General features: G+C 40.7%; 1 pseudogene; it reads left to right on the top strand.

Annotated features, from left to right (window-relative positions):
• Positions 1–1,210: 1,210 nt before the first annotated feature.
• LOC143680247 (actin-related protein 2/3 complex subunit 2-like) lies at positions 1,211–14,955 on the top strand (annotated as a pseudogene).
• Positions 14,956–19,689: the final 4,734 nt, after the last annotated feature.

The following is a 19,689-nucleotide window of genomic DNA, read 5'->3' as shown; positions in this document are numbered from 1 at the left end:
AGAAAAAGGAGTGAAGTTGTGACACTTGCCACAGCCTAGTGTCTAATGGGTGAGCCTAGAAAACATGCTGAGTGAAATAAGCCAGATACATAAGGACAAATACTGTATGATTCCACTTATATGAAATATCTCAAATAATCAAATTCAGAGAAGCAGAAAATAGATTAGTGGTTACCAGGAATTGGAGGAAGGAATTAATGGGGAATTTTTGCTTAATGTGTACAGAATTTCTCTCTGGGGTGATGAAAAAAATTGGGTAACAGATGAAGATAATGGTAGCACTACATTATGAATGTAATTAATGCCGTTATATTGTACAAAATGTTAAAAGTGGTTAAAATGACAAATTTTATGTTTATATATATAGAGACAAAATTGTGTATATATATATATACACAAAATTGCAATTTAAAAAATACCATGGAGGGATTCAGGGGTAGTTTAGTGGTAGAATTCTCGCCTGCCATGCAGGGGACTCGGGTTCGATTCCTGACCCATGCACTTCTCAAAACAAACAAACAAGAAAAGTAAGAAAGAAAAAACAAACAAACAAAAATTCAACAAATGGTGCTGCAATAACAGGATATTCACCTGGAAAAAGAATGAAATGTGACCCTGCCATACAGAATACAAAAAAAAGGAAAAAAAATAAAGGATACATTCCTTGACCACGGACTCAATGATAGAGTGGATGGAATGGGATTCTGTTTCTTTTTGCAAGAATTTGGGTCCTTTCTTTCCACTCCTTCATTTGCTTAGGACTTGCTCAATGATTAGTTGTTTTTCATCGGCATTCTTCTGGTAAATGTGACTCAAAGGGATGCTGTGGGCTTCCTGTCCATTTGGCTCGCATGCCATTTAACAACTGTCACTGTTCACCCAAAAGGGGCTGCTTTTGAGTGGTTGAAGATGTGTTCCCAATATGCGATTTATCTATTGGTTTATAAGGCACTTTCAGGTCCTTTGGGATAGCAGAGGCTGTGTAAATATGCTATTTATTATTCATCAACTTTATCCTCTTAATGGTCCCCCCTGACAGGTCTAAGTCAATTGAGAGGGATCAGGTTGCAAGAAATGCCATGTGGCCCCCTTTCCTGGTGAGAGGCTTGGCAGCATCTCAAGATACTTCCCCATTGTGAGTTGTGTTCAGATGAATAGCTATCCTCGGGTACTCATGGAATTCCTTCAGGGATCTCTGTTTAAATAAAACATGTTTTTCGATGAAGAGACCCTCAATTCACAGGTGAGCTAGGGTGAGCAATGGTCTGTAAGAATGAATGTTTTTGTTTCAGTCCTTTGGAATGGCTAAAAATGTTGCTGAAATTTGTTGCTCCTTCTTCATGCTTTAGTTAATAATGTGTACTGACCACAAATCAATCTTTCTAAAAATTAGTTTGTCATTGTAAACATAATAGAAAAAAAGGCAACTCACTTATAAAAAGTGTAAAAAAATGCATTAAAGAGGAAAATAATCATCAACAATAGACCCTACTGCATGGAAATAATAAGTGCTTTAAAATTTTAATTTCTTTCCAGTCTTTTACACACACACACACGAAAATGTTTGGTATCATGCTGCACCTTGCTTTTTTCATCGACATTTTTATCTTTCATGAACACCGTCTTGCGTCATTAAGTATTCTTGTGGATGCACACGGCATGTCTTTCTTTGGGAGTTTGGGCTTTGTGGTATCTTAGGGTCATGATCCAGAATATTAATTTTTGTTGGTGATGTAAAAGGGATAGATGACCTGGCTGAAAATGAAGTGTCAGCAGAATTCAAACTAATACTTAAAGGTATTTTAATATACCATTTAACAAACCATTTCTCATACTAATGGGTTTCTTTTCCCCCTGTTACTAGACTAGAATAAACATCCTTTTAATTCAAATTTTTTTTTTGGAGGTTTATGATGGCATAACTGAGAGCACACCAGGCAAGAAGCAAGCAATGATATTATTTAAGACCATGATAACGCTTCTTTTGTTTCCATGACAAATTGACAAAATCTTCCAGCTTTGGTATCTTCACTTATACTCTCTATACTCTAGTGACATCAGATATGAAGCTGTAGACAGGGAGCGGGTGGTGGGGGGTGGCAGAGGTCTGCTCTGAAGGTGTTTCTTTCATTACTTCTATTCTTATCCCTGTTGAGAATGATCAGCTCCATGCTTACAAATGTAGTACAAAACCCTGTACTACATTTCTTTTAGGAGTACACATGAGAACAGGCCAAGATTTAACTGAAAGAAAATAAACCAGAAATGATTCATGACACGTGAACACCCGACAGTCTAGAGGGAGAAGCCAGGTGGGAGAGAGTTCAGCTTTCTGAGCTGTGAAGGCCAAATGTTCGCCCTGGCCCTATTCTGTGGCTCTCTGTTATTGACTTCTCTTAATGGTGCTTCTACAATTACTAAGACTTGACTCTGACTCAAGCTTCTAGAAGGCAGGGGCCATATCTGTGTAAATCAGTACAGTGTCCAGCCAAAAGCCACCCTCAAATATCACCTAAGAGACTCTAATTTTGTTTATTTTCTGAAGAGTTAATGCATTCCACCTGGTTCCAAATTCAAACGGCAAAGAAGGGCATTTACTGAAAAGCTTCCTTTTATGCCTGTCCCCCAGTCACCCAGTTTTATGTTTTTTATGTGTCTTTCCATAGATATTTTATCAGATATAAGCAAATGCATATACATTTCTTTTTTCCCTTTGTAATCCAACAGTGCATACCATCTACACCCTTCTCCACCTTGCTTTTTCACATAATAAAATTTTGGAAATCATTGCAAAATCAGTATACAAAGGGCTTCTTCATTCTATTTTACAGCTGCATAGTGTCCTGTTGTTTGTACCATAATTTAGCTAATCTTTCTCCTATTAATTGAACTTTAGTTTTTTTTCCATTTTGCACTATTAAAAACAATGCTTCAGGGAATAACTGTAATATATAATTTTATACATATGAGGGAATAATATGTGCTTTTTCTCTTTTACATGGGCAGGCTCCAGGAATCGAACCTGGGTCTCCAGCACAGCAGGTGAGAATTCTACCATTGAGTCACCGGTGCACCACCCAATATGTGCTTCTGAATCTCACTAAATAGATTTGAACGCTTGAAAGTAATGGGATGAGCAAAGGCAAACATACTTTCATATTGAAATGAGTGAGAAACCAGTGTGCTTAGTTCTTTTTCTAATGAAAACAAAATTAATCAGCTGTGTAAGTATCTAGTAAGTTAAATAGCAAATTGTAGGAATTATTGTATTTAAATGCTTAGACCTGCTTGCCATCTGATTATTCACATAGGTGAAAAGAAATTGATTTTAGATATTTGCATTCTCCAAGACTTTCTCTTTTATCCTCTTCTCGTACCCAATCCCATCTTCTTGTGGTTTTAAAGAATCAAGAATAATATCCAACATTCTAAACACACGAATATGGAGTGTTACCAATCTTCTGTCCTTAGCCTCAGAAGAATACTCAGCCTCTTACTATCTGTTAGGTATTACATTCCCCCTCAATCCCTCCCTTTCCCCACTCTTTAGCACCCCAGCGCACACACACCTGCTTCCTTCCATCAACAGCCAACTAACCAGTCTTTACTAAGTGGTTGCCCAATGCAAGGCCTGTGCCTGAATCTCTGACCTTGAGGTTCCTATCATCTAACAGGAGAGGAAGAGCAGACTAAATAGCTCAGGGTTGGGTATCTGTAGACTTCCTGGAAAGAGGTGGGGCCTGGGGAAGTGATGAGAACTTCAGAGCAGAACTGAAGTCAGAGAATCCAGACACTGTTCCCTCCAGGTAGAAGGACCAGAACAAATGATCCCAGAGGGGGCAGGTGGGCTACCCAGCAGGGGAGACGGAGGAGGCAAGGTTGGAAAGGCAAAGTGGAGTGGGTAGACTGTAGGTTTTCCAGGTCCTGCAGAGTCAGAGGATACGTGAGTGGGGAAGTGAAGAGGTCAAAGCTATGACCCACCGTGTCTGCTAAGGGGAGGCTGACATCTTGGAACCAGTTAGGAGTTGTTACAGAGTCCAACTGAGAAGTGAGAAGAGCCAGAACAGTGGTGATCAGGGGAAAGAAGAAAAGCAGGTGGATGGAGGAGGCATTCAGGGGGTGTAAGTAGAGGGATCTGGTGATTACAATGCCAAGTCTTGAGCCAAGGTGACTCAGGGGTTGATGATACTTTCAGTAGAAATCGGGGCATCATGAAGACAAGTCACTTTTTAAAGAAAAATAAGGAATTGCACCTTCTCAGATTAAAATCTGAGTTCTAGGAAAATATCCAGGTGGAGATGCCAGGAATGCAGTTGGACATGCAAGACTAGTACCCATGTGTCCACCACCACTTACAAACTATGTGATTTTTGGCAAACATTTGACTTCTCTGTGCCTGAGTTTCCTTATTTATAACGCAGGAGTAGGAACATTCCTCAAAAAGTTGTTAGATTAAATGAGTTAATATTTAATTAATTTAATATTAACTCAATATTTAATAAGATTAAATATTAAAAAGTTAGTGACTACTCTGCTCCACTTCATAAGAATCAATGGAGGTACATGGGTGGTTCAGTGGTAGAATGCTCGCTTACCACGTGGGAGACCAGAATTCGATTATCAGCCCATGAATGCAAAAAAAAAAAAGAATTGATGGAGATTAAATTGTGATAATATGTAAAGTGCTTAGGAGAATCTGAGCCATGGAAGGGACTCACAAATTCCCCCTTCACAGTTGAAGGCAATTCCTTCCTCGCGGTTGCTTAGACCAAAAGCCTTGAAGTCATCCTTGATTCTTCCTTTCTGCCTCACACCTCAGTCTGATCCATCAGCAGTTTCTGTTGGCTCTACTGTCACAATATATGCAGAATCTTATCACTTCTCACCATGCCTCATGGTATCTCTGCAATCCCAGCCACCACCATCTCCCACCCAATAATTGCAATAGCCTCCCAGCTGGGCTTTCTACTTCTCCTCTTGGCCCCCCTGTAGGCAGAGGGACACTTTTGAACCTTGAATCAGATGACCATTGCTCTGCCGAAATCCTGGCCAATGCTCCTGTCTCACCCAGAGTTAACAGCCAAATGCTCCCAATGGCACACACTCCATGACTCCTTCTGAATCCACTCCCCCAGAGGACATATTTGGGTAGTGTGTATTTATTCTGGTCCTACCTGCTATCCTCTAAAGACTTGCCAAACTCGAGTTGTATGTTGGAAGCAAACATTATTGCGATGGTTTTAAATGCAAACCATAATGATTGCTGAAGTAGCTGAAAATTGTCATACTGATAAAACAAATTGTCCTTCCTCTCCTCTCCCCTCCCTCCTCTCCTCCCTGTCTTCCTTCCTTTCATCTATCCCTTCTTCCCTGTTTCCTTCCTCCTTCTCTGACCACCCCTCCTACTGCTCTTCGGGCTGCACCCTCTGTCCACTTTCCCTGCCTCTTTGCTGCTCTTAAGCTCACCAGGCGTGCCCCACCCCATGGTCTTTGCCTGGCTGTTCCCTCTACTAGAGTCCCCTTCTCCAGGAGGCCTTTCTTCACCTCCTATTTAAAATGACAACTGCTATTCCTCCATCAGTCCAGCATGCCCAATCCCCTCACCTTGCTCTACATTTTCTTTTTCATAACATGCGCCCCATTCTAACATTCTGTATAACTTCCTTCTTCCTCAGGCTGGCCGCTCCCCTGCCGGTGTGGAAGGTGCCCAGGGAGGGTCCTCAGTCCGCAGGGTTCACCGACACGGGCCTGCCTGGCAAGCGCAGGCGCTCAGGGAGCTCCACGCGGAGACTTGCCCTCCTCCCCTGCTGCGGGCCGCACAGAAGATGAGGTGCCCGCGGGAGAAGGGGCGATATTTGTTCTCTTAAACAAACTTTTAGTATTTTTTTTTCTATTTATAATTTCTTACTATTTAAAACTGATTTTCCTCCAAGAAGAGCTATTATTGATCTCAGCACGCAGCTCTTCGTTTCCATCTACTGTTTCATCTTCACACGAGTCTCAGAAGTTGGTGTTGCGAGAGTCCGTGTTTGGGTGAATCGCTCAGACCTCCTCGTGCCTGACTTTCCTACTAAGCCCCAATCAAGTCCCGTTAGCTTGTCAGACTTTCTGACTGTCATACCAAATTCTTCCAAATATGATGAAAAAGTATTTTTAAATGGCTTAATACCTTTCTTTTCTTTGGGGGGGGTGGCGGGGGGGTGCATGATCCAGGAATCGAACCTGGGTCTCCCGCATGGAAGGTGGGCATTCTAAGCACTGAACTACCCGTGCACCCACCTTTATTTCTTAAAGATGAATTTGTTTTTCCATTAACGTCAACTCTAAAATACTTGTCCACGGGTACTGCGGTTACCACATCATAAGCAATGGAGAGAAGTCTTCTGCAAATGGCATTTGAATATTTTTTAATAAGGATCATCTGAAAAAAAAATTCCCAGAAAAGGTGAGCTCAGCTTCTCAAATATATTAAAGATCATTTAAAATTAATGTTGAAGGAACAATGGCTACACAGGCACTTTAAAAAGTTTTAAAAACTTTAGAGTTTTTTAAAAGGTTTATCTTTGTTTTTCTAATTTTAGTGGTCAAATACTGAAATACTGATGTAGACGATTTTGGAAACTTAGAAAAGTAAACAGAATAGCATAATCATCCACAATATTACTACCCAAGAAAAGTATGTTAATATTTGGGGATCTTTTTGTAGTTGTTTGGGTGCTAAATGTAAAATATATATGTCTGTAGCATACACATATAATATGTGCCCTGCTTTTTTTTTTTACTTATTATATTACCAGTGGCTTCTCATAGCCTTCAATATTCTTTTGAACCATTATTTCTAATGATTGCATAAAATTCATTTCTGTGAATGTACCATAATTCATTTAGCCATTCTTCTATTGTGGGAGATTTGTGTTGTTTCCATTTTTCACTCTTACAGATAACGCACCAGGGAACACTTTGATACATAAATACCTGCATGCATGATTATTTTCTCAAAATATATTTCATACATATATCCAAGAGTGTGAGATTTGTAAAGGAGTTTGATATATACTGAGAAATATACCCTCCTATCACCAATGTATGAAAGTGTCAGTCTCAATGTAGCCTTACTAACATTGAATATTACTAGTTTTAAAAGCGTTAGGCTGTTTGATAGATGAAAAATGACATTGGTTTAATATAATGTTTTGACTATTCATGAAATTGAGCATTTTTTCCACATGTTCACCATTTATATTTCCTCTTTTGTGAACAAATCGTATATGCTTTCTGCCCATTTTTCTATTAAGGTATTAATGGATTTTCTAGTTGTTTTGGTTTTGTTTGACTTTTATTTTTGCTTGGTTTTCGTGGATGTATAAGGATATTAAATCTTTGTCATATTTGTTGCAAATATTTTTCCAGTTTCTAGCTTACTTTTAAGTGTTATTAAATTCATTAATTCAAAAATTTATGGGATTGAATAAATTATTTTTTCTTCTATTGTTTATTTCTAAAATTTTCATCCCTAGAAAACTCCTTCCCATCCTGAGTGTATAAATAATCACTGTTATATTTTTCTAGCTTTTTAAAAATGATTTCATCCTAATTATTTAATTTAATATATTTGGTATTTATTTTGCTTTCGGTCAGGAGGATTTTACCCCAAAGTTAACTATTTTTTTAAGCACTGCTTGTCACAGATTCCATCCCTTCCCCACTGATTTGTGGTTTTAAAAGTAAAAATAAAACACTGATATCCTAAATATTCCAGGGTCCATTTTGTAAACATCTTTTCTATTTCATTCATCTATTTATTTATTCTCACGTCATTACTATACAGTTTTAATTATATGCCTTTAAATTAGTTTTAATATCTGGCAAGTTCTACTTCATTGTACTTCTCTATTGAAAATTCCCTAACTTTTCTCAATTGTCCAATATTTTAGACAAATATTAAAATAATTTGTCAAAATTGTTTAAATCGTATTTTATTTGAATTGTAGAAGTCTATCATTAATTGAAATAAAGTATTCTTACATGGATTTCCCTGCCTCTTTGTTCAGGAGCTTTGCTAATTCATATCCAAAATGAGGAGGTCTCTTAAAGTCCCTGTCAGATGACAGAGAAGAAAATTAGAAGCAGATAATAGCTCTCTTGGGTGACTAGTATTGAACATTACATATTTCCTTCTCAGAACAATTAGAAAGGAAAAAACCTCCAAGATGCCTTAGATTCTGCAGGAGAGTTAAGTGGGCAATTTCAGAAATAAAAGTTGCATGCACATGTATGTTAAACATGTCAAAGTGGCTTTCATTGTAAATGTGTTGCACTCACCTGCCACACAGTGTGTGTCCCTGTATTTCCCTAGCTCTCAGGATCAGGTACCAGAAAGCTCACGTCAGTGTAGACAGGGCTGCCATTGTGCTCTGTGCTCCCCCCGACCCCCAATTCTCCTGCTCTGCTCTGTGGGTTGGTGTGTCATCAGTAGAGTCAAGCATGATTCACTTAGCTGAGTCAGGGTCACATGTCAGTGATTTTAAAAATAGATGTGAGAACAGATTTAGGTTTATTTCATGGAACATGCAGTCCTATATGTGATACTGAGCTCTGATGGGAATGTCAGTGTTTTAAGTTACCTAGGGAAAATTCCTCCCCATTTAGGCTAACTCAGTTTCAATGGAAACCTAAGAGAGAGAGAGAGAGAGAATAAACATCCTTTAAGTTCCCTCTGATTTTATAAAGACTTTCCAATAATGGTGTAAGCTAATTATAAAAGTAAATCTAAAATATTCTATTCATTTGCTCAGGGCTTTAGGTTTAAAATAGTAGCAATGCAGAATGTCTTTCCTGTACAGAGAAATGTCCACAACAGCCTGTACAGAAAAATGTCCACAATTTCTAAAGGGCTGCCTTGGAGTTTTATCAGGCTAGGTGGGCTGGCTGCTGCAACAGTCTTCACATTGAGGGGCTTAAAACAATGAAACTTTACTTCTCACTCACGCCACAGTCCAATGTGAGTCAATGGAGCAGGGGGTTCTGCTCTCTGTAGTCACTCAGGGATCCAAACTCCTTTTACCTTCACTCTACCCTCCTCTGGTCTTTTGGCATCCTCTCCTTTCAGCTGGATGGTGGGGAAAAGGAATGAGGATCCCGCATGGAATTTATAGTAGGCCAGCCTAGACATGGGGCTTTCAGTGGCCGGAATTCAGTTCCTTAGCCTCACCCAACTGCAAAGGAGGCTGGGAAATGCAGTGTAGCAGTGTGTCCTGGAAGAAGAGAGGAGCGTGGATATTGGAGATCACTGCATGGATATTGGGGAGCACTAGCAGCGTCCACCACAAGGCTCATTCATCTATTCATGCCTTCACTCATTCTAGGATATTTATTGAACAGACACTAGTTGTTGCCAGGAAGAGAGCAGCCCACAGGATTGCAAGTGTGTCTGCCTGCAGGAGAATGTTGCCTTGGTTTTGAATCCTCACTTACCAGATGTTCAAATGGCTTGGTGGGGATCAATCGACCTTGAAGTGTTATTGTGAGGACAGCATGGGATAAGGAATCAGGCTAAAGCTTGATATGTAGTAAATGACTCATTTATGTGTTGTTCACATAGTATGTCTCGATATTGATTGTTATTACTATATTGGCACAGAGTTCACTTGATATACTCTTTCCCCTCAAATCTCAGGATAGTGACTTCATGCTCCTACTTTCAATGGTTACAAATTAAATGGCTAGATTTTCTTTCTACTTGATTATCATTTATCCAAACATAAAAAACACTCAATCCTGCAACTCAAGCTCTTTATGGTTTCTACTATAGCCCACTTATACTCTTCATGCCAAAGAGAAAAAAACATTCATTTATGTCTAGAAGCTATAATGAGTATAATCAGTAGGGGTATTAGTAAAAAGAAACTCATATGTTTGCGGAATAAAACCTCGAATTTATAAGACAAAGGCAGCTCTGGTCATCCACAGTGGTTCTCACTTCAGCCACTAGATGACAGTGTCTCACAGGAATGTGGCCGACTCTTCAGGGCTGACTCGTCGGTCTACTTTGCTCTTCAAAATGAACTAAAGTGAGATGAAAGGAGCAGAGAAAAATATTTCTTTTTGTTTTTAGTATTGTGAAAAGAAATATCTCTAAACACTCTCAAAAAGTTCTCTTGTGACATCTTATATCCAATTTTTATATCCACGGACCAACAGAAGTGATGCAGTTGCCGTATTTATGAACACAATGTGTACACACGAGACGCGTGGGGCGCTGAGTCATTTTCTCTGAGTGCCCTTGGAGCCTCATTTCTATTCTCGGCTTTTCATGCACATTTGGGAGCTGCTCTTGATTGAGGCTGCTGAGACAAATCCTCATTTTTTCCTGGTGAAAAAATAGGAGGCATTCATTCAGAGACACGCAGTGACATTGAAAGCTAATGGGGAATTTCTGGCAGTTTTTATCCTTCATGTGATCATAAAGACTGTCCAGCCTAGAAAGGAAGTTTTAATTTGTATCTATGTGTTTTTTCCCAAAGAACTAATTATGAGTGGCAATTCAATAATGGTGATGGTGACTTATAAGAAAACTTCATGAATAGTAATGATCACAGAAGCTGTCATTTACTGAGCGATCGCTACGTATCAACTACTGCTCAGAGTGCTTTTCATGTATTATCTCATTTAAACCTCACTACAGTCGTGTATAGAGGATACTGTTATTATTGCCAATTTGCAGATGAGGAAGCTGAGGCAAGGAAAAGTTAAGTAACCTATCCAAGGTCACAGAGCTAGTAAATGGTAGAGCCAAGATTTGAACACTGAGCACTTATTTTTCATATGTCATATTATATTCCTCTTTTAGGCCCTAGCCTTTGTATAATCATGTTTCTTGCATCAGCTATTTACTTTTAGGGACAATCCTTATTAACACTTTCCCACTCCTCCTCAAAATAGAATTAATTTCTGTATTCACCAAAGAATCTAGCCACTACTTCACAAATCTTCCTACAGCCTGAAGGAAGAAAAATAATGCAATTGAAGAAGTCTTCCCATCTTGGGGGGATTATGGTATGGTGGATGGGAGCTATGTCACTGAGAAAAACATATTTTTTTAAACTTAATCCATTCCTGTGGATATGGACTCATTGTAAATAAGATCTCTTCGAGACGTTACTTTAGTTGAGGTGTGGCCCGAATGAATCAGGCTGACTTTACTCTGGATTCCTGGAGTCCTTTATAAGCAGAATGAAAGTCAGACACAAATGCTAGTGGGAGCAGACAGAAGCTGAAAGCCAGTGGAACCCAGAAGAGTAGGGAGAGGCCCGCAGAGGCTGTCATGTGCATTGCCTGCCGTGTGCACTGCCATGTGACCGAGGAGCCCAGAGCGAGGGTCATTAATGGGCAGTCAGACCCCGAATGTCAGTCTTCAGGAGGAAAGCATCACCTTGATGAATCTTTGATTTTGGTCTTCTCCTAGCCTCTAAACCATGAGCCAGCAAGTTTAAGCCAACCCAGTGCATGGGAGCAACGAGGAAACTAAAACAGGGGGGCTAAAACATTTGCTTTCTCCAAAGACTACCTGGTAGGGAGACCCCATGGTCTGGGGCTAAACACTCATATTCACTGTCATCAAGCACAACTGCTGAACACTTTTCCATGGTTTCCCATTGCTGTTAAGACAACCAAGATGGAACAAGGATGGTGAACAGACTGCCAAGGCGGTCTTCCCCACCCTCACCCCTGCCAGCCACTCTCTCCATGCCTCCTCTGCTTTAGTGACGCTGACCTCTCAGATTCTCAAATGCCCTATGTTACTTCCGACCTTCATAGAATGCATCTGAGTTCACAATTATATATTTGTGCTGTTGTTTGATTGTCTCCCCAACTAGACAGTGACCTCCACTGACTCAGGGATGGGACCCGTTTTGTTCTCTACACCTAGAAGGGTGCCTGAGTCTCAGCAGGTGCTCAATAGTGGCTTGTTACATGAATAAATATATCATGATCATATTTTCAGAATAAAAATCAAGCCACAGAAAATAGAAAAGGATATTTCCCTGCTTTATTTATGTATTTCTATGAAGTCATATAAAGGTAAAAATATTTCATCAATCAACATAATCAAGAAAATGTAAATTGCTGAAATCAAAACCATTCTGGGAACTCTGCGCTGTAGGGAAGATGGGGTTGCTGGCCTGGAAGGGCTGCCCTCTGGGAAGTGGCCACACAGACGTGGCCAGCCCAGGCTGTGCATCTGGAAGGTGAAGCTGAGAGAAGCATGGAAGTGGACGTTGAGGGTGGAGCGGTCAGGGAAGGACTCAGGGTGGTGGTGGGATGACAGGTGGGTGTGGGCGGTGAAAGATGGGTGCTATTTAGCTAGATCAGTAAGGGGGCCGCTTGGTCATTCCCCAGCCCCAAACCACCACTCACCTTGGTTTGTCTTGGGTGGAAATAAGCATCACAGAGATTTTAGCATTTACCTCCTCTCACCAGTTCTCAGTTTAAACTTTTGCACTAAATCTCAGCTTTAATGAGCAGCAGCATTTGGTGTTTCAGCAATAGTTCTGGGGCTAGCCTCCACTGCTGTCAGATTTTGTAGGTTGTATTTTTGTGGGCGTAATTGGTAAATTCCCCCGTGAGACTGGAAAAAGCATCAATGTTGCTACAAAAATGGGCTCTTGGTCCGACTTATAGGATTGGGCAAGCTTTTGAAAGTGAAGCCCATCAAAGGGGTGAGGGTCAGGTTGGCAATTTCACTCGTCAGTCCGGTCGGACATTGGTCTTTGTTCTGCACTATTAGAAGACAGCAATGGCTGGGGAACATGGAGCTGCGTCGAGCAACATGGATGCATAAAACACATTTACGACACCTGCAGTGGCAGAGCTTGTTGGCTGCTTATAATATCCAAGGAAGAGGAGCAGTTTTGTGCTATACCCAAGGGTATCACTGCAAGTGATACAAATGCCGACCGACGATGTGCTGGGTCTTTCCTCTTCTTTGTCTCCTTTTCTTCTCCCATTTGATCCTCTTTTCTTCAACAAAGATAAGAAGAAACCATTTCCACATGAATTCTCCCTCTCTCTTTGTCCACCAAAAATAAATTCCTGTTCTCCAAGATTGTCAATATTTTTTTTTGGAAAATTGACCAAAAGAATTTTATTTAGTATTTTAATATTTCTAGTACTGAGCATTGTGTGTCATTGTATAAGCATAGCCACATCCATCAGCAAATTAAAACTAAGACAGATTTGTTTATGAAGCAAGGATGCATTTTCATTTACACTGGAGTCCTTCCTCTCTTCTACATCCTTGCTTTTCAGTAAAAGTGCCCTTCAGGTGCCAGAGAGCCATCCAGCAAGCGACACCTTTAGAGAAAATAGCCCTCTTGCCTCTTGGTGTGAGATTCACTTCACCTCCCACCTCCACTTTCCTGTTTCTAAATTTCCCCAAATCTTTTGGGCTCATATTTAATAGACCTGTGTTTGTGTAAATCAATGCCTATAAACCATTCACTTGGGACCTGGCGCTGGCTTTTTTATGACTCAAAGGACAGTAAAAGCAGCCTCCGCATAGGGCAGCTGCAAGTTTTGTGATTGAGTTATTAAGTTCCTCTTAGATCCATCCCTGTCCTGACACAGTCCACATCTCTCTCATAGCCTGTAATTTCTCTAGTAAGAAAACAGGCTAAAAGACAAGCAAATCTCCACCATGAAACACCCTGAAATTGGAAGTACGCTTGCAGTTTGAATTTCCTATGAGGGTGGGAAATGAGTATGTCATGAATTAAATCAGCTCTACCCAACATGCCTTTTGTTCTATCAATATGTTTATTAGCAGTTCTTGTTCTATTCTTTTATTCTCGTTTCTTAATACATTCTTCTAGGGCAGGAGTTAGCAGACTGCCTGTTTATGCACAGCCCGCAAGCTAAGGGTGGTTTTTACATTTTTAAATGGTTGAGAAAAATCAACATAATAATATTTCATGGCATGAAAATTAAGTGAACTTCAAAGTTCAGCGTCCATAGATGAAGTTTCATTGGAACATAGGATTAGTCACTTACATTTCGTTTATGGCAAAGCTCAGGAGTTGTGAGAGAAAGAGACACGTTGGTTGCACAACCTAAAATATTTACTATCTGACTCTTTATGGGAAAAGTTAGCTGACCCCTGCTCCAGAAAAACAAAATGATGCTTCTTTGTTCGCAAATAAATTCTTAGAATACAAGTCTCCAACAGGCTTTGCAACTCTTTCATCTTCAAGGAGGGTGGGTTCGCAACTGTCCCTTCCGAGATAGGTCCTATCTAATTTTACTCCAAGAGCCTTTAAGATTAGGCAATTACCTCCTTGAGGAATGTTATTCAGTGCATGTTTTGTTCCCTAAATGTTACCTTTCCACGGGGACACAAAGTCTTCATTCAAGGAACCTGGAAATCAGTGTTTCTCATCTGTGTCAGCATTTTGTCAAGTTATGAAAGAGGGTATTCGGGAGTTTCTTGGTAAATCCAGAATCAGGATACAACCTCTCTCTGCTATATGACCTTGAAAATCTCTGGCATCCAAGGATTTGCTTGTGCATCAAGCTGGCATGTGGAAGTGAAATTGTTTTGCCTCTTTGAGAAATGCTTCCAGTTCCAAGAAGAGGGCTAGGAAGGAGAGAACAGGGCAGTTATGCATTTTAGGGATGATGAGACTAGGTACGTGGAGTCCAGAAAGGAGAGAGTCACGGTAGGCTTCAGCACAGTGATTCAAGATGAGGACGATGTGGTCATCGGGAAGGTGTTCAAGCAGGACTTCAAAGAAGCAAGCAGAGCCAGCCCCACAGCCCCACCAGCCCTGCTCAGCCGCAGGGAGCCACCTCCGGAGCGGAAGGACGCAGAGGCCGCGTGGGCGCCGCCTCTGGCTGTATGACCTTCGCGCTGTTCCCTTGCCACCCACTGCCAGTGCCCGAGACAGCACCATGACCTAAAACACACATTTCGAGACCACCTGCGCGATAGCATGGGGGTCTAAGGCCTGAATTCACACATCTGCGGGCAAAAGCGTCAGACTCCCTAAGCGGCTGTACCGCGCACACCAGATGCCGAGAAGAAAGAGATGAAAACAATTACGCGGAAGACGTTTTTGTCCTGCTAACTCTTGGGCACGGAAGAAGAAAGTAGTTGGCAGCTGAAGGTTGGAACACTTGCTGGATAATCGCAGCTTTTAATTTTGTACCTCTCCGGCTTTTGAAGGGATTCTCCGTTTTGGTTCCATTTTGTACACATTTGGAAAATAATGTGTTACCTAGCCATCTTATAACCATTTCAGAAAAGACTAAATCAATATTAACTAAATATTGGGTTAGGGAACCCTCCAGTTTTGTTTATCATTAGAAGAAACTTTGCCAAAACAGAGAGTTCCCTGGCTGTTCACTTACCAGCCAAGCAACCCTGAGTACACCCTGTAACTTCTTTCAGATTTGTTTCCTCCTATGGGGGGAAAAAAGGCCTATATCACAAGATTATTGGAAAGATTGTTGAGTTCTGTTCACTAAAATTCAACACACTTTCTTTGGGGCTTTCTTTTGGTGTATTGGGGGAGAAAGAAACAAAAAAGAAACAAGTACAATATGCAAGGATGCCCACTGCAGAAAGTGCCACAGAGAGCAAGGTAGCAGGAGAGGGTGTGGGAGCCCTGGGGGGGGTGGGGGAAGAGAGTGTGGTTTCAAACAGGGTGCACCGAGAGGGCTCGCTGAGGAGACCCAATGACTGTTAGTTATCGTTACAGTAAGGATAAGAAATAATAAACTGTGTGAAATGACTATTGGCAAGGCAGGAGGGAAGTCAACAGCCGAAGGTAACCTCGACTTTTCATTCACTTCCCTCCTTTGACTCCAAAATTGTTGAGTCACTAATTCCGACTGGGTGAAGCTTTCAAATATCTGCAGATGACTCACATCCTAATAAGAGAATCGGAGATCAGTAAAACTATCCCCCACTTTTTGGAAGCTTTAATGGTGTGCCCCAGGTCAGTCTTAAAAGGACGGTGGGCTTCTTTTTATATGGACGTGCTCGATGCCTGTGTACCAGCTTGTAACTGATAAGACTAAGGGACCCTTGAAATTCCTTCCAGAAAAAATGAGTTAAGGCCATAAAAAGACAATTCATACAATTGGCTAATAAACATATGGGAAAAGCTCATCTCCACTAATGACTGGGGAAAGGCAAATTAAAATGAGATAGCATTTTTTTCCTGCTGTACTGGGAAACTGGCACTGTCACAAACTGCTGGTCCAAGTGATGAAGTGATGCCTCCTGTTGTCAAGGCAGTTTGTCAGTCCCTATCAAAAGTTAAGATGAATGTACATTTGGATCCAGAAATTCCACTTTTAGGAATCTAGCCTCTAGAAATAATCACACACAAGTGTATGAGGATATACATATATAGATATTTATTGCACTAATAGTAAAAAATTGTAAGTGACTTAAAGATATAGCGACAGCACCTGATAAATAATTGTTAAAGGAATGAATGCATAAATGAATGGAATATTTTAAGGCTATTGTAAGTGAGGTAGATCTGTAGGCAAGGGTGACTCAATTATTGGGTGAAAACTGCATTATAAAAGAAGTATATTATAGAACTTATTATTATATTAATTTATTATAATTATTTATTATATTAATAAATATAGTATATACATACATATATACTATGTTATAAAAAGGTCTGGAAAACTGCTCATCAGATGCATAAAGATGTTGTGGCTACCAACAGCAAAAGGATGTTTAATTAGAGCGTATCTTTATATGCCACGCGGTAGAGGATCAAGGAGGTGATGCTGGGAGTTTCACTTTTTAATTTATATGTTTCATTATTGGTAGAAATGTTTTTGATTATTACATACGACTTAGATAATTTTTTAAAACTAAAGTAAATTAACATTATAAGAAATGCCTTTTAGAAACATATATATTTTCATTGGGCAAAAGTATCACATGCCTCGTTGGTTAGCAGGCCCCCATTTCCTGACTGCCATGACCAATTACAGTAAGGGAAGGTATTTTATATGTCATTGCATTTAATCCTGCTCAATGGGGAAATAGAAGCTTCTCAAAGTTTAGTAAGTTATCAGGAAGCCCGTAGCATCATGTGACTCTCCTGATCCCCTCCCGCTGCTGATTGGGGGTCACCGAGGTGGCCAGGGTGCCGATGACACAGCCCTCCAGGTAGAAACGAGGCGCCTGAAGTCATCTCAGGGCTCCCTTAGTCCCCAGTGCTAGGGACAGGGACGAAAGACATAAACTTTACGTTTCTTGCATTTTGCCTAGGGTCAATAATTTTTTTTTAACTATTTATTTATTTTTTAAATTGAAGAAAACAAACAATACACTTAGAACCACCAAAAATGGATATCTTAGTTAGTTTAACCATAGGCATATTTAAATAAACTTTCCATATAATCATTGCAAAGCCTATGTTTGCGCAGTAAGTTTCATAAACCAATTTAAAATTGAAGCAACAAGGAAAAAATCTACATAGTCAGATAGCAGAGTTCTTAAATTCTAAGTATTAAACACTGACTTAGATACCATTTGATGTCTAGGGTCAATTTTGATCTGTGCAATTAAAAGCTTAGATATTGCTCTAGAAATTTCTATTCATATTTGAAAACTAAAAGGCCAGGTACATGGAACAATGAATAACTTCAGGCCTCAGAGAACTGCCCTGACCAGTTGCATTCCAGCCATCGAGCTTTGCAGGAACCAGAGACAGCCAGGTGAAAACGACTTCCAGTTTGCTGTAAACTATTTTCTAGAAAACGGATCATCATATTCTTCAAGGTCCTGAGTATGAGACCCTAGGGAAACATTTCTCATAGACCCGAGCGCCAGGGTGAAAGTGATCACCCCAGCTAACGGCTCCACTTTCTCTTTTCAGCCGTCTAGAGTCTACGAACCCCTATTGCTCCTCCTTTTTTTTCCCCCTCTGTCAGGAAGCCTGAAAGCAAATCTGAAGCTCAATGATTTTATCTGTTAGCCCTTAGGGTTGGCAGGTGTGTAGAGTCAGATATCTCCACCCAGGTTTTCTAATTTTGTATCTTTTATATTGCTACGTGTTTTGCCCACAGAGTCAAAGCTGAAGCCCTCACCGTGTCCGGTGGGGCTCGCCACCCTCCGGGTTCTGAGTGACGTTCCAGCTCCACCTCCCGGTCTGCGCGCCATCGCTGTTGGCTCCCAGCACACACACCAAGCTCAGAACCGCTTCAGGCCTTTTTGCACTCGCTCTGGCTGCCTCTTCTCTCTCAGCTCTTCACTTGGCTGTTTCCCTCTCATCCTTCAGGTCCGAGCAGAAGGCCTGGCAGACGTCTTCCCTGACACCCCCGCCCCCACCGCCCACAGCACTGCTTCTTCTGCTCAGGTCACCACGTTCCTTTCCTTCAGGGCACTTACCACAGTCTGTATTGATCTTGTTTACCTATTGATTGTCTCTCACCATTGAAAGAACAAGAGTTCAGGACTTGGGCTGGCGTTTTAAACTCTGTATTCCTAAATCCCAGAAGATTTAGGGGTATTTTTAGGGGTATTTGGGCTATGCTCATTCTAACTTTTTCATGTTGGAAGGGATTGTCGATAATATGAAGTAGGGAGATGGAACTAACTGGTGTTCTGGAGAAGATGAGCCCTCTAGGTTTCAAGTCTTATCTGGTCTGGGGACCCAAGAGTTTATTTTTCAGTCTTCCTTTCACGTTTTTATGTGATTTTTTTTATGTGACACTTCTCTTACTGCTCAGAATCCAGGGTAGTTATAGATACTAAATATGCATTTGATGACTGATTGATGGATGGACATACTCTGTACCAACCAGTTACATTATCAATAGGAAAGCATGGTTATTTAATGTAGCGTTAAAGTTCTGCCTTGATACTATGCTGTTAAGTTCCAGATAAAGCCATGGAGCATATTCGTCAAGGAAAGAACTGTCTAAGCATTCTGGAGGAGGCTGGATGAATAAGGCAGCAAGGAGCTTGAGACCTCATTTGGGAAATGGGGTTCACTGTGGAATATAGTAGGATAATGGAATTTCAGTGCTAGAAAATATAATAAGAATCTAGTATAGGTGTCAACAAAATGTTTCTATAAAGGCTCAGAGAGTAAGTAGTTTACGCTTGGTAGAACCTACTGTCTCTGTTGTCACCACTCACCCTTGTCAGACACCAACAAGCAGTGGGCAGGATTTGGCTTGGGCTGTAATTTGCTGACTGTCCCCAGTATTTCAATAATCGTCTTTGGATAAGAGGAAGGCTGGGTTCCTTGTGGTCAGGAAGGTGTCACTGAAACAGGAGGGGGAGTCAACATGTATGTTGAAGGCCTGATTTGCTTGGGAAAGCAGTGGTGGAAGTTAGCTGGTGGTCAGGTGCCACAGAACAAAGCTGGTATTTGGTGGAACCGGTAAGAGGAAATCTTGGCTGAAATAGAGAGGGAGATAAGATTGCAGAGGTACTCTTTGGGTAACAGGTTAATCTTGCAGACCAGAACATCTCAAACTTACATAGGAGAAGGGACTGATAACTTGAAATTATGCCATAAATCACTTAGCATTGTATAAGATCGATGCTTTAGGGAAATGTGCCACGGTTAGTTTTGAAGCTCCCACCTCATAGTCCTGAGACACTCTTACCTTAGTGTAAGAAGGAGGCTGTGTTTAAGAAGGATTGTG

The sequence above is a fragment of the Tamandua tetradactyla genome, chromosome 4 (genome assembly GCF_023851605.1).
Source record: "Tamandua tetradactyla isolate mTamTet1 chromosome 4, mTamTet1.pri, whole genome shotgun sequence".
Classification (NCBI taxonomy): domain Eukaryota; kingdom Metazoa; phylum Chordata; class Mammalia; order Pilosa; family Myrmecophagidae; genus Tamandua; species Tamandua tetradactyla.
The sequence above is the reverse complement of the archived record's forward strand: the minus strand, read 5'-3'. Positions and strand labels throughout refer to the sequence as shown.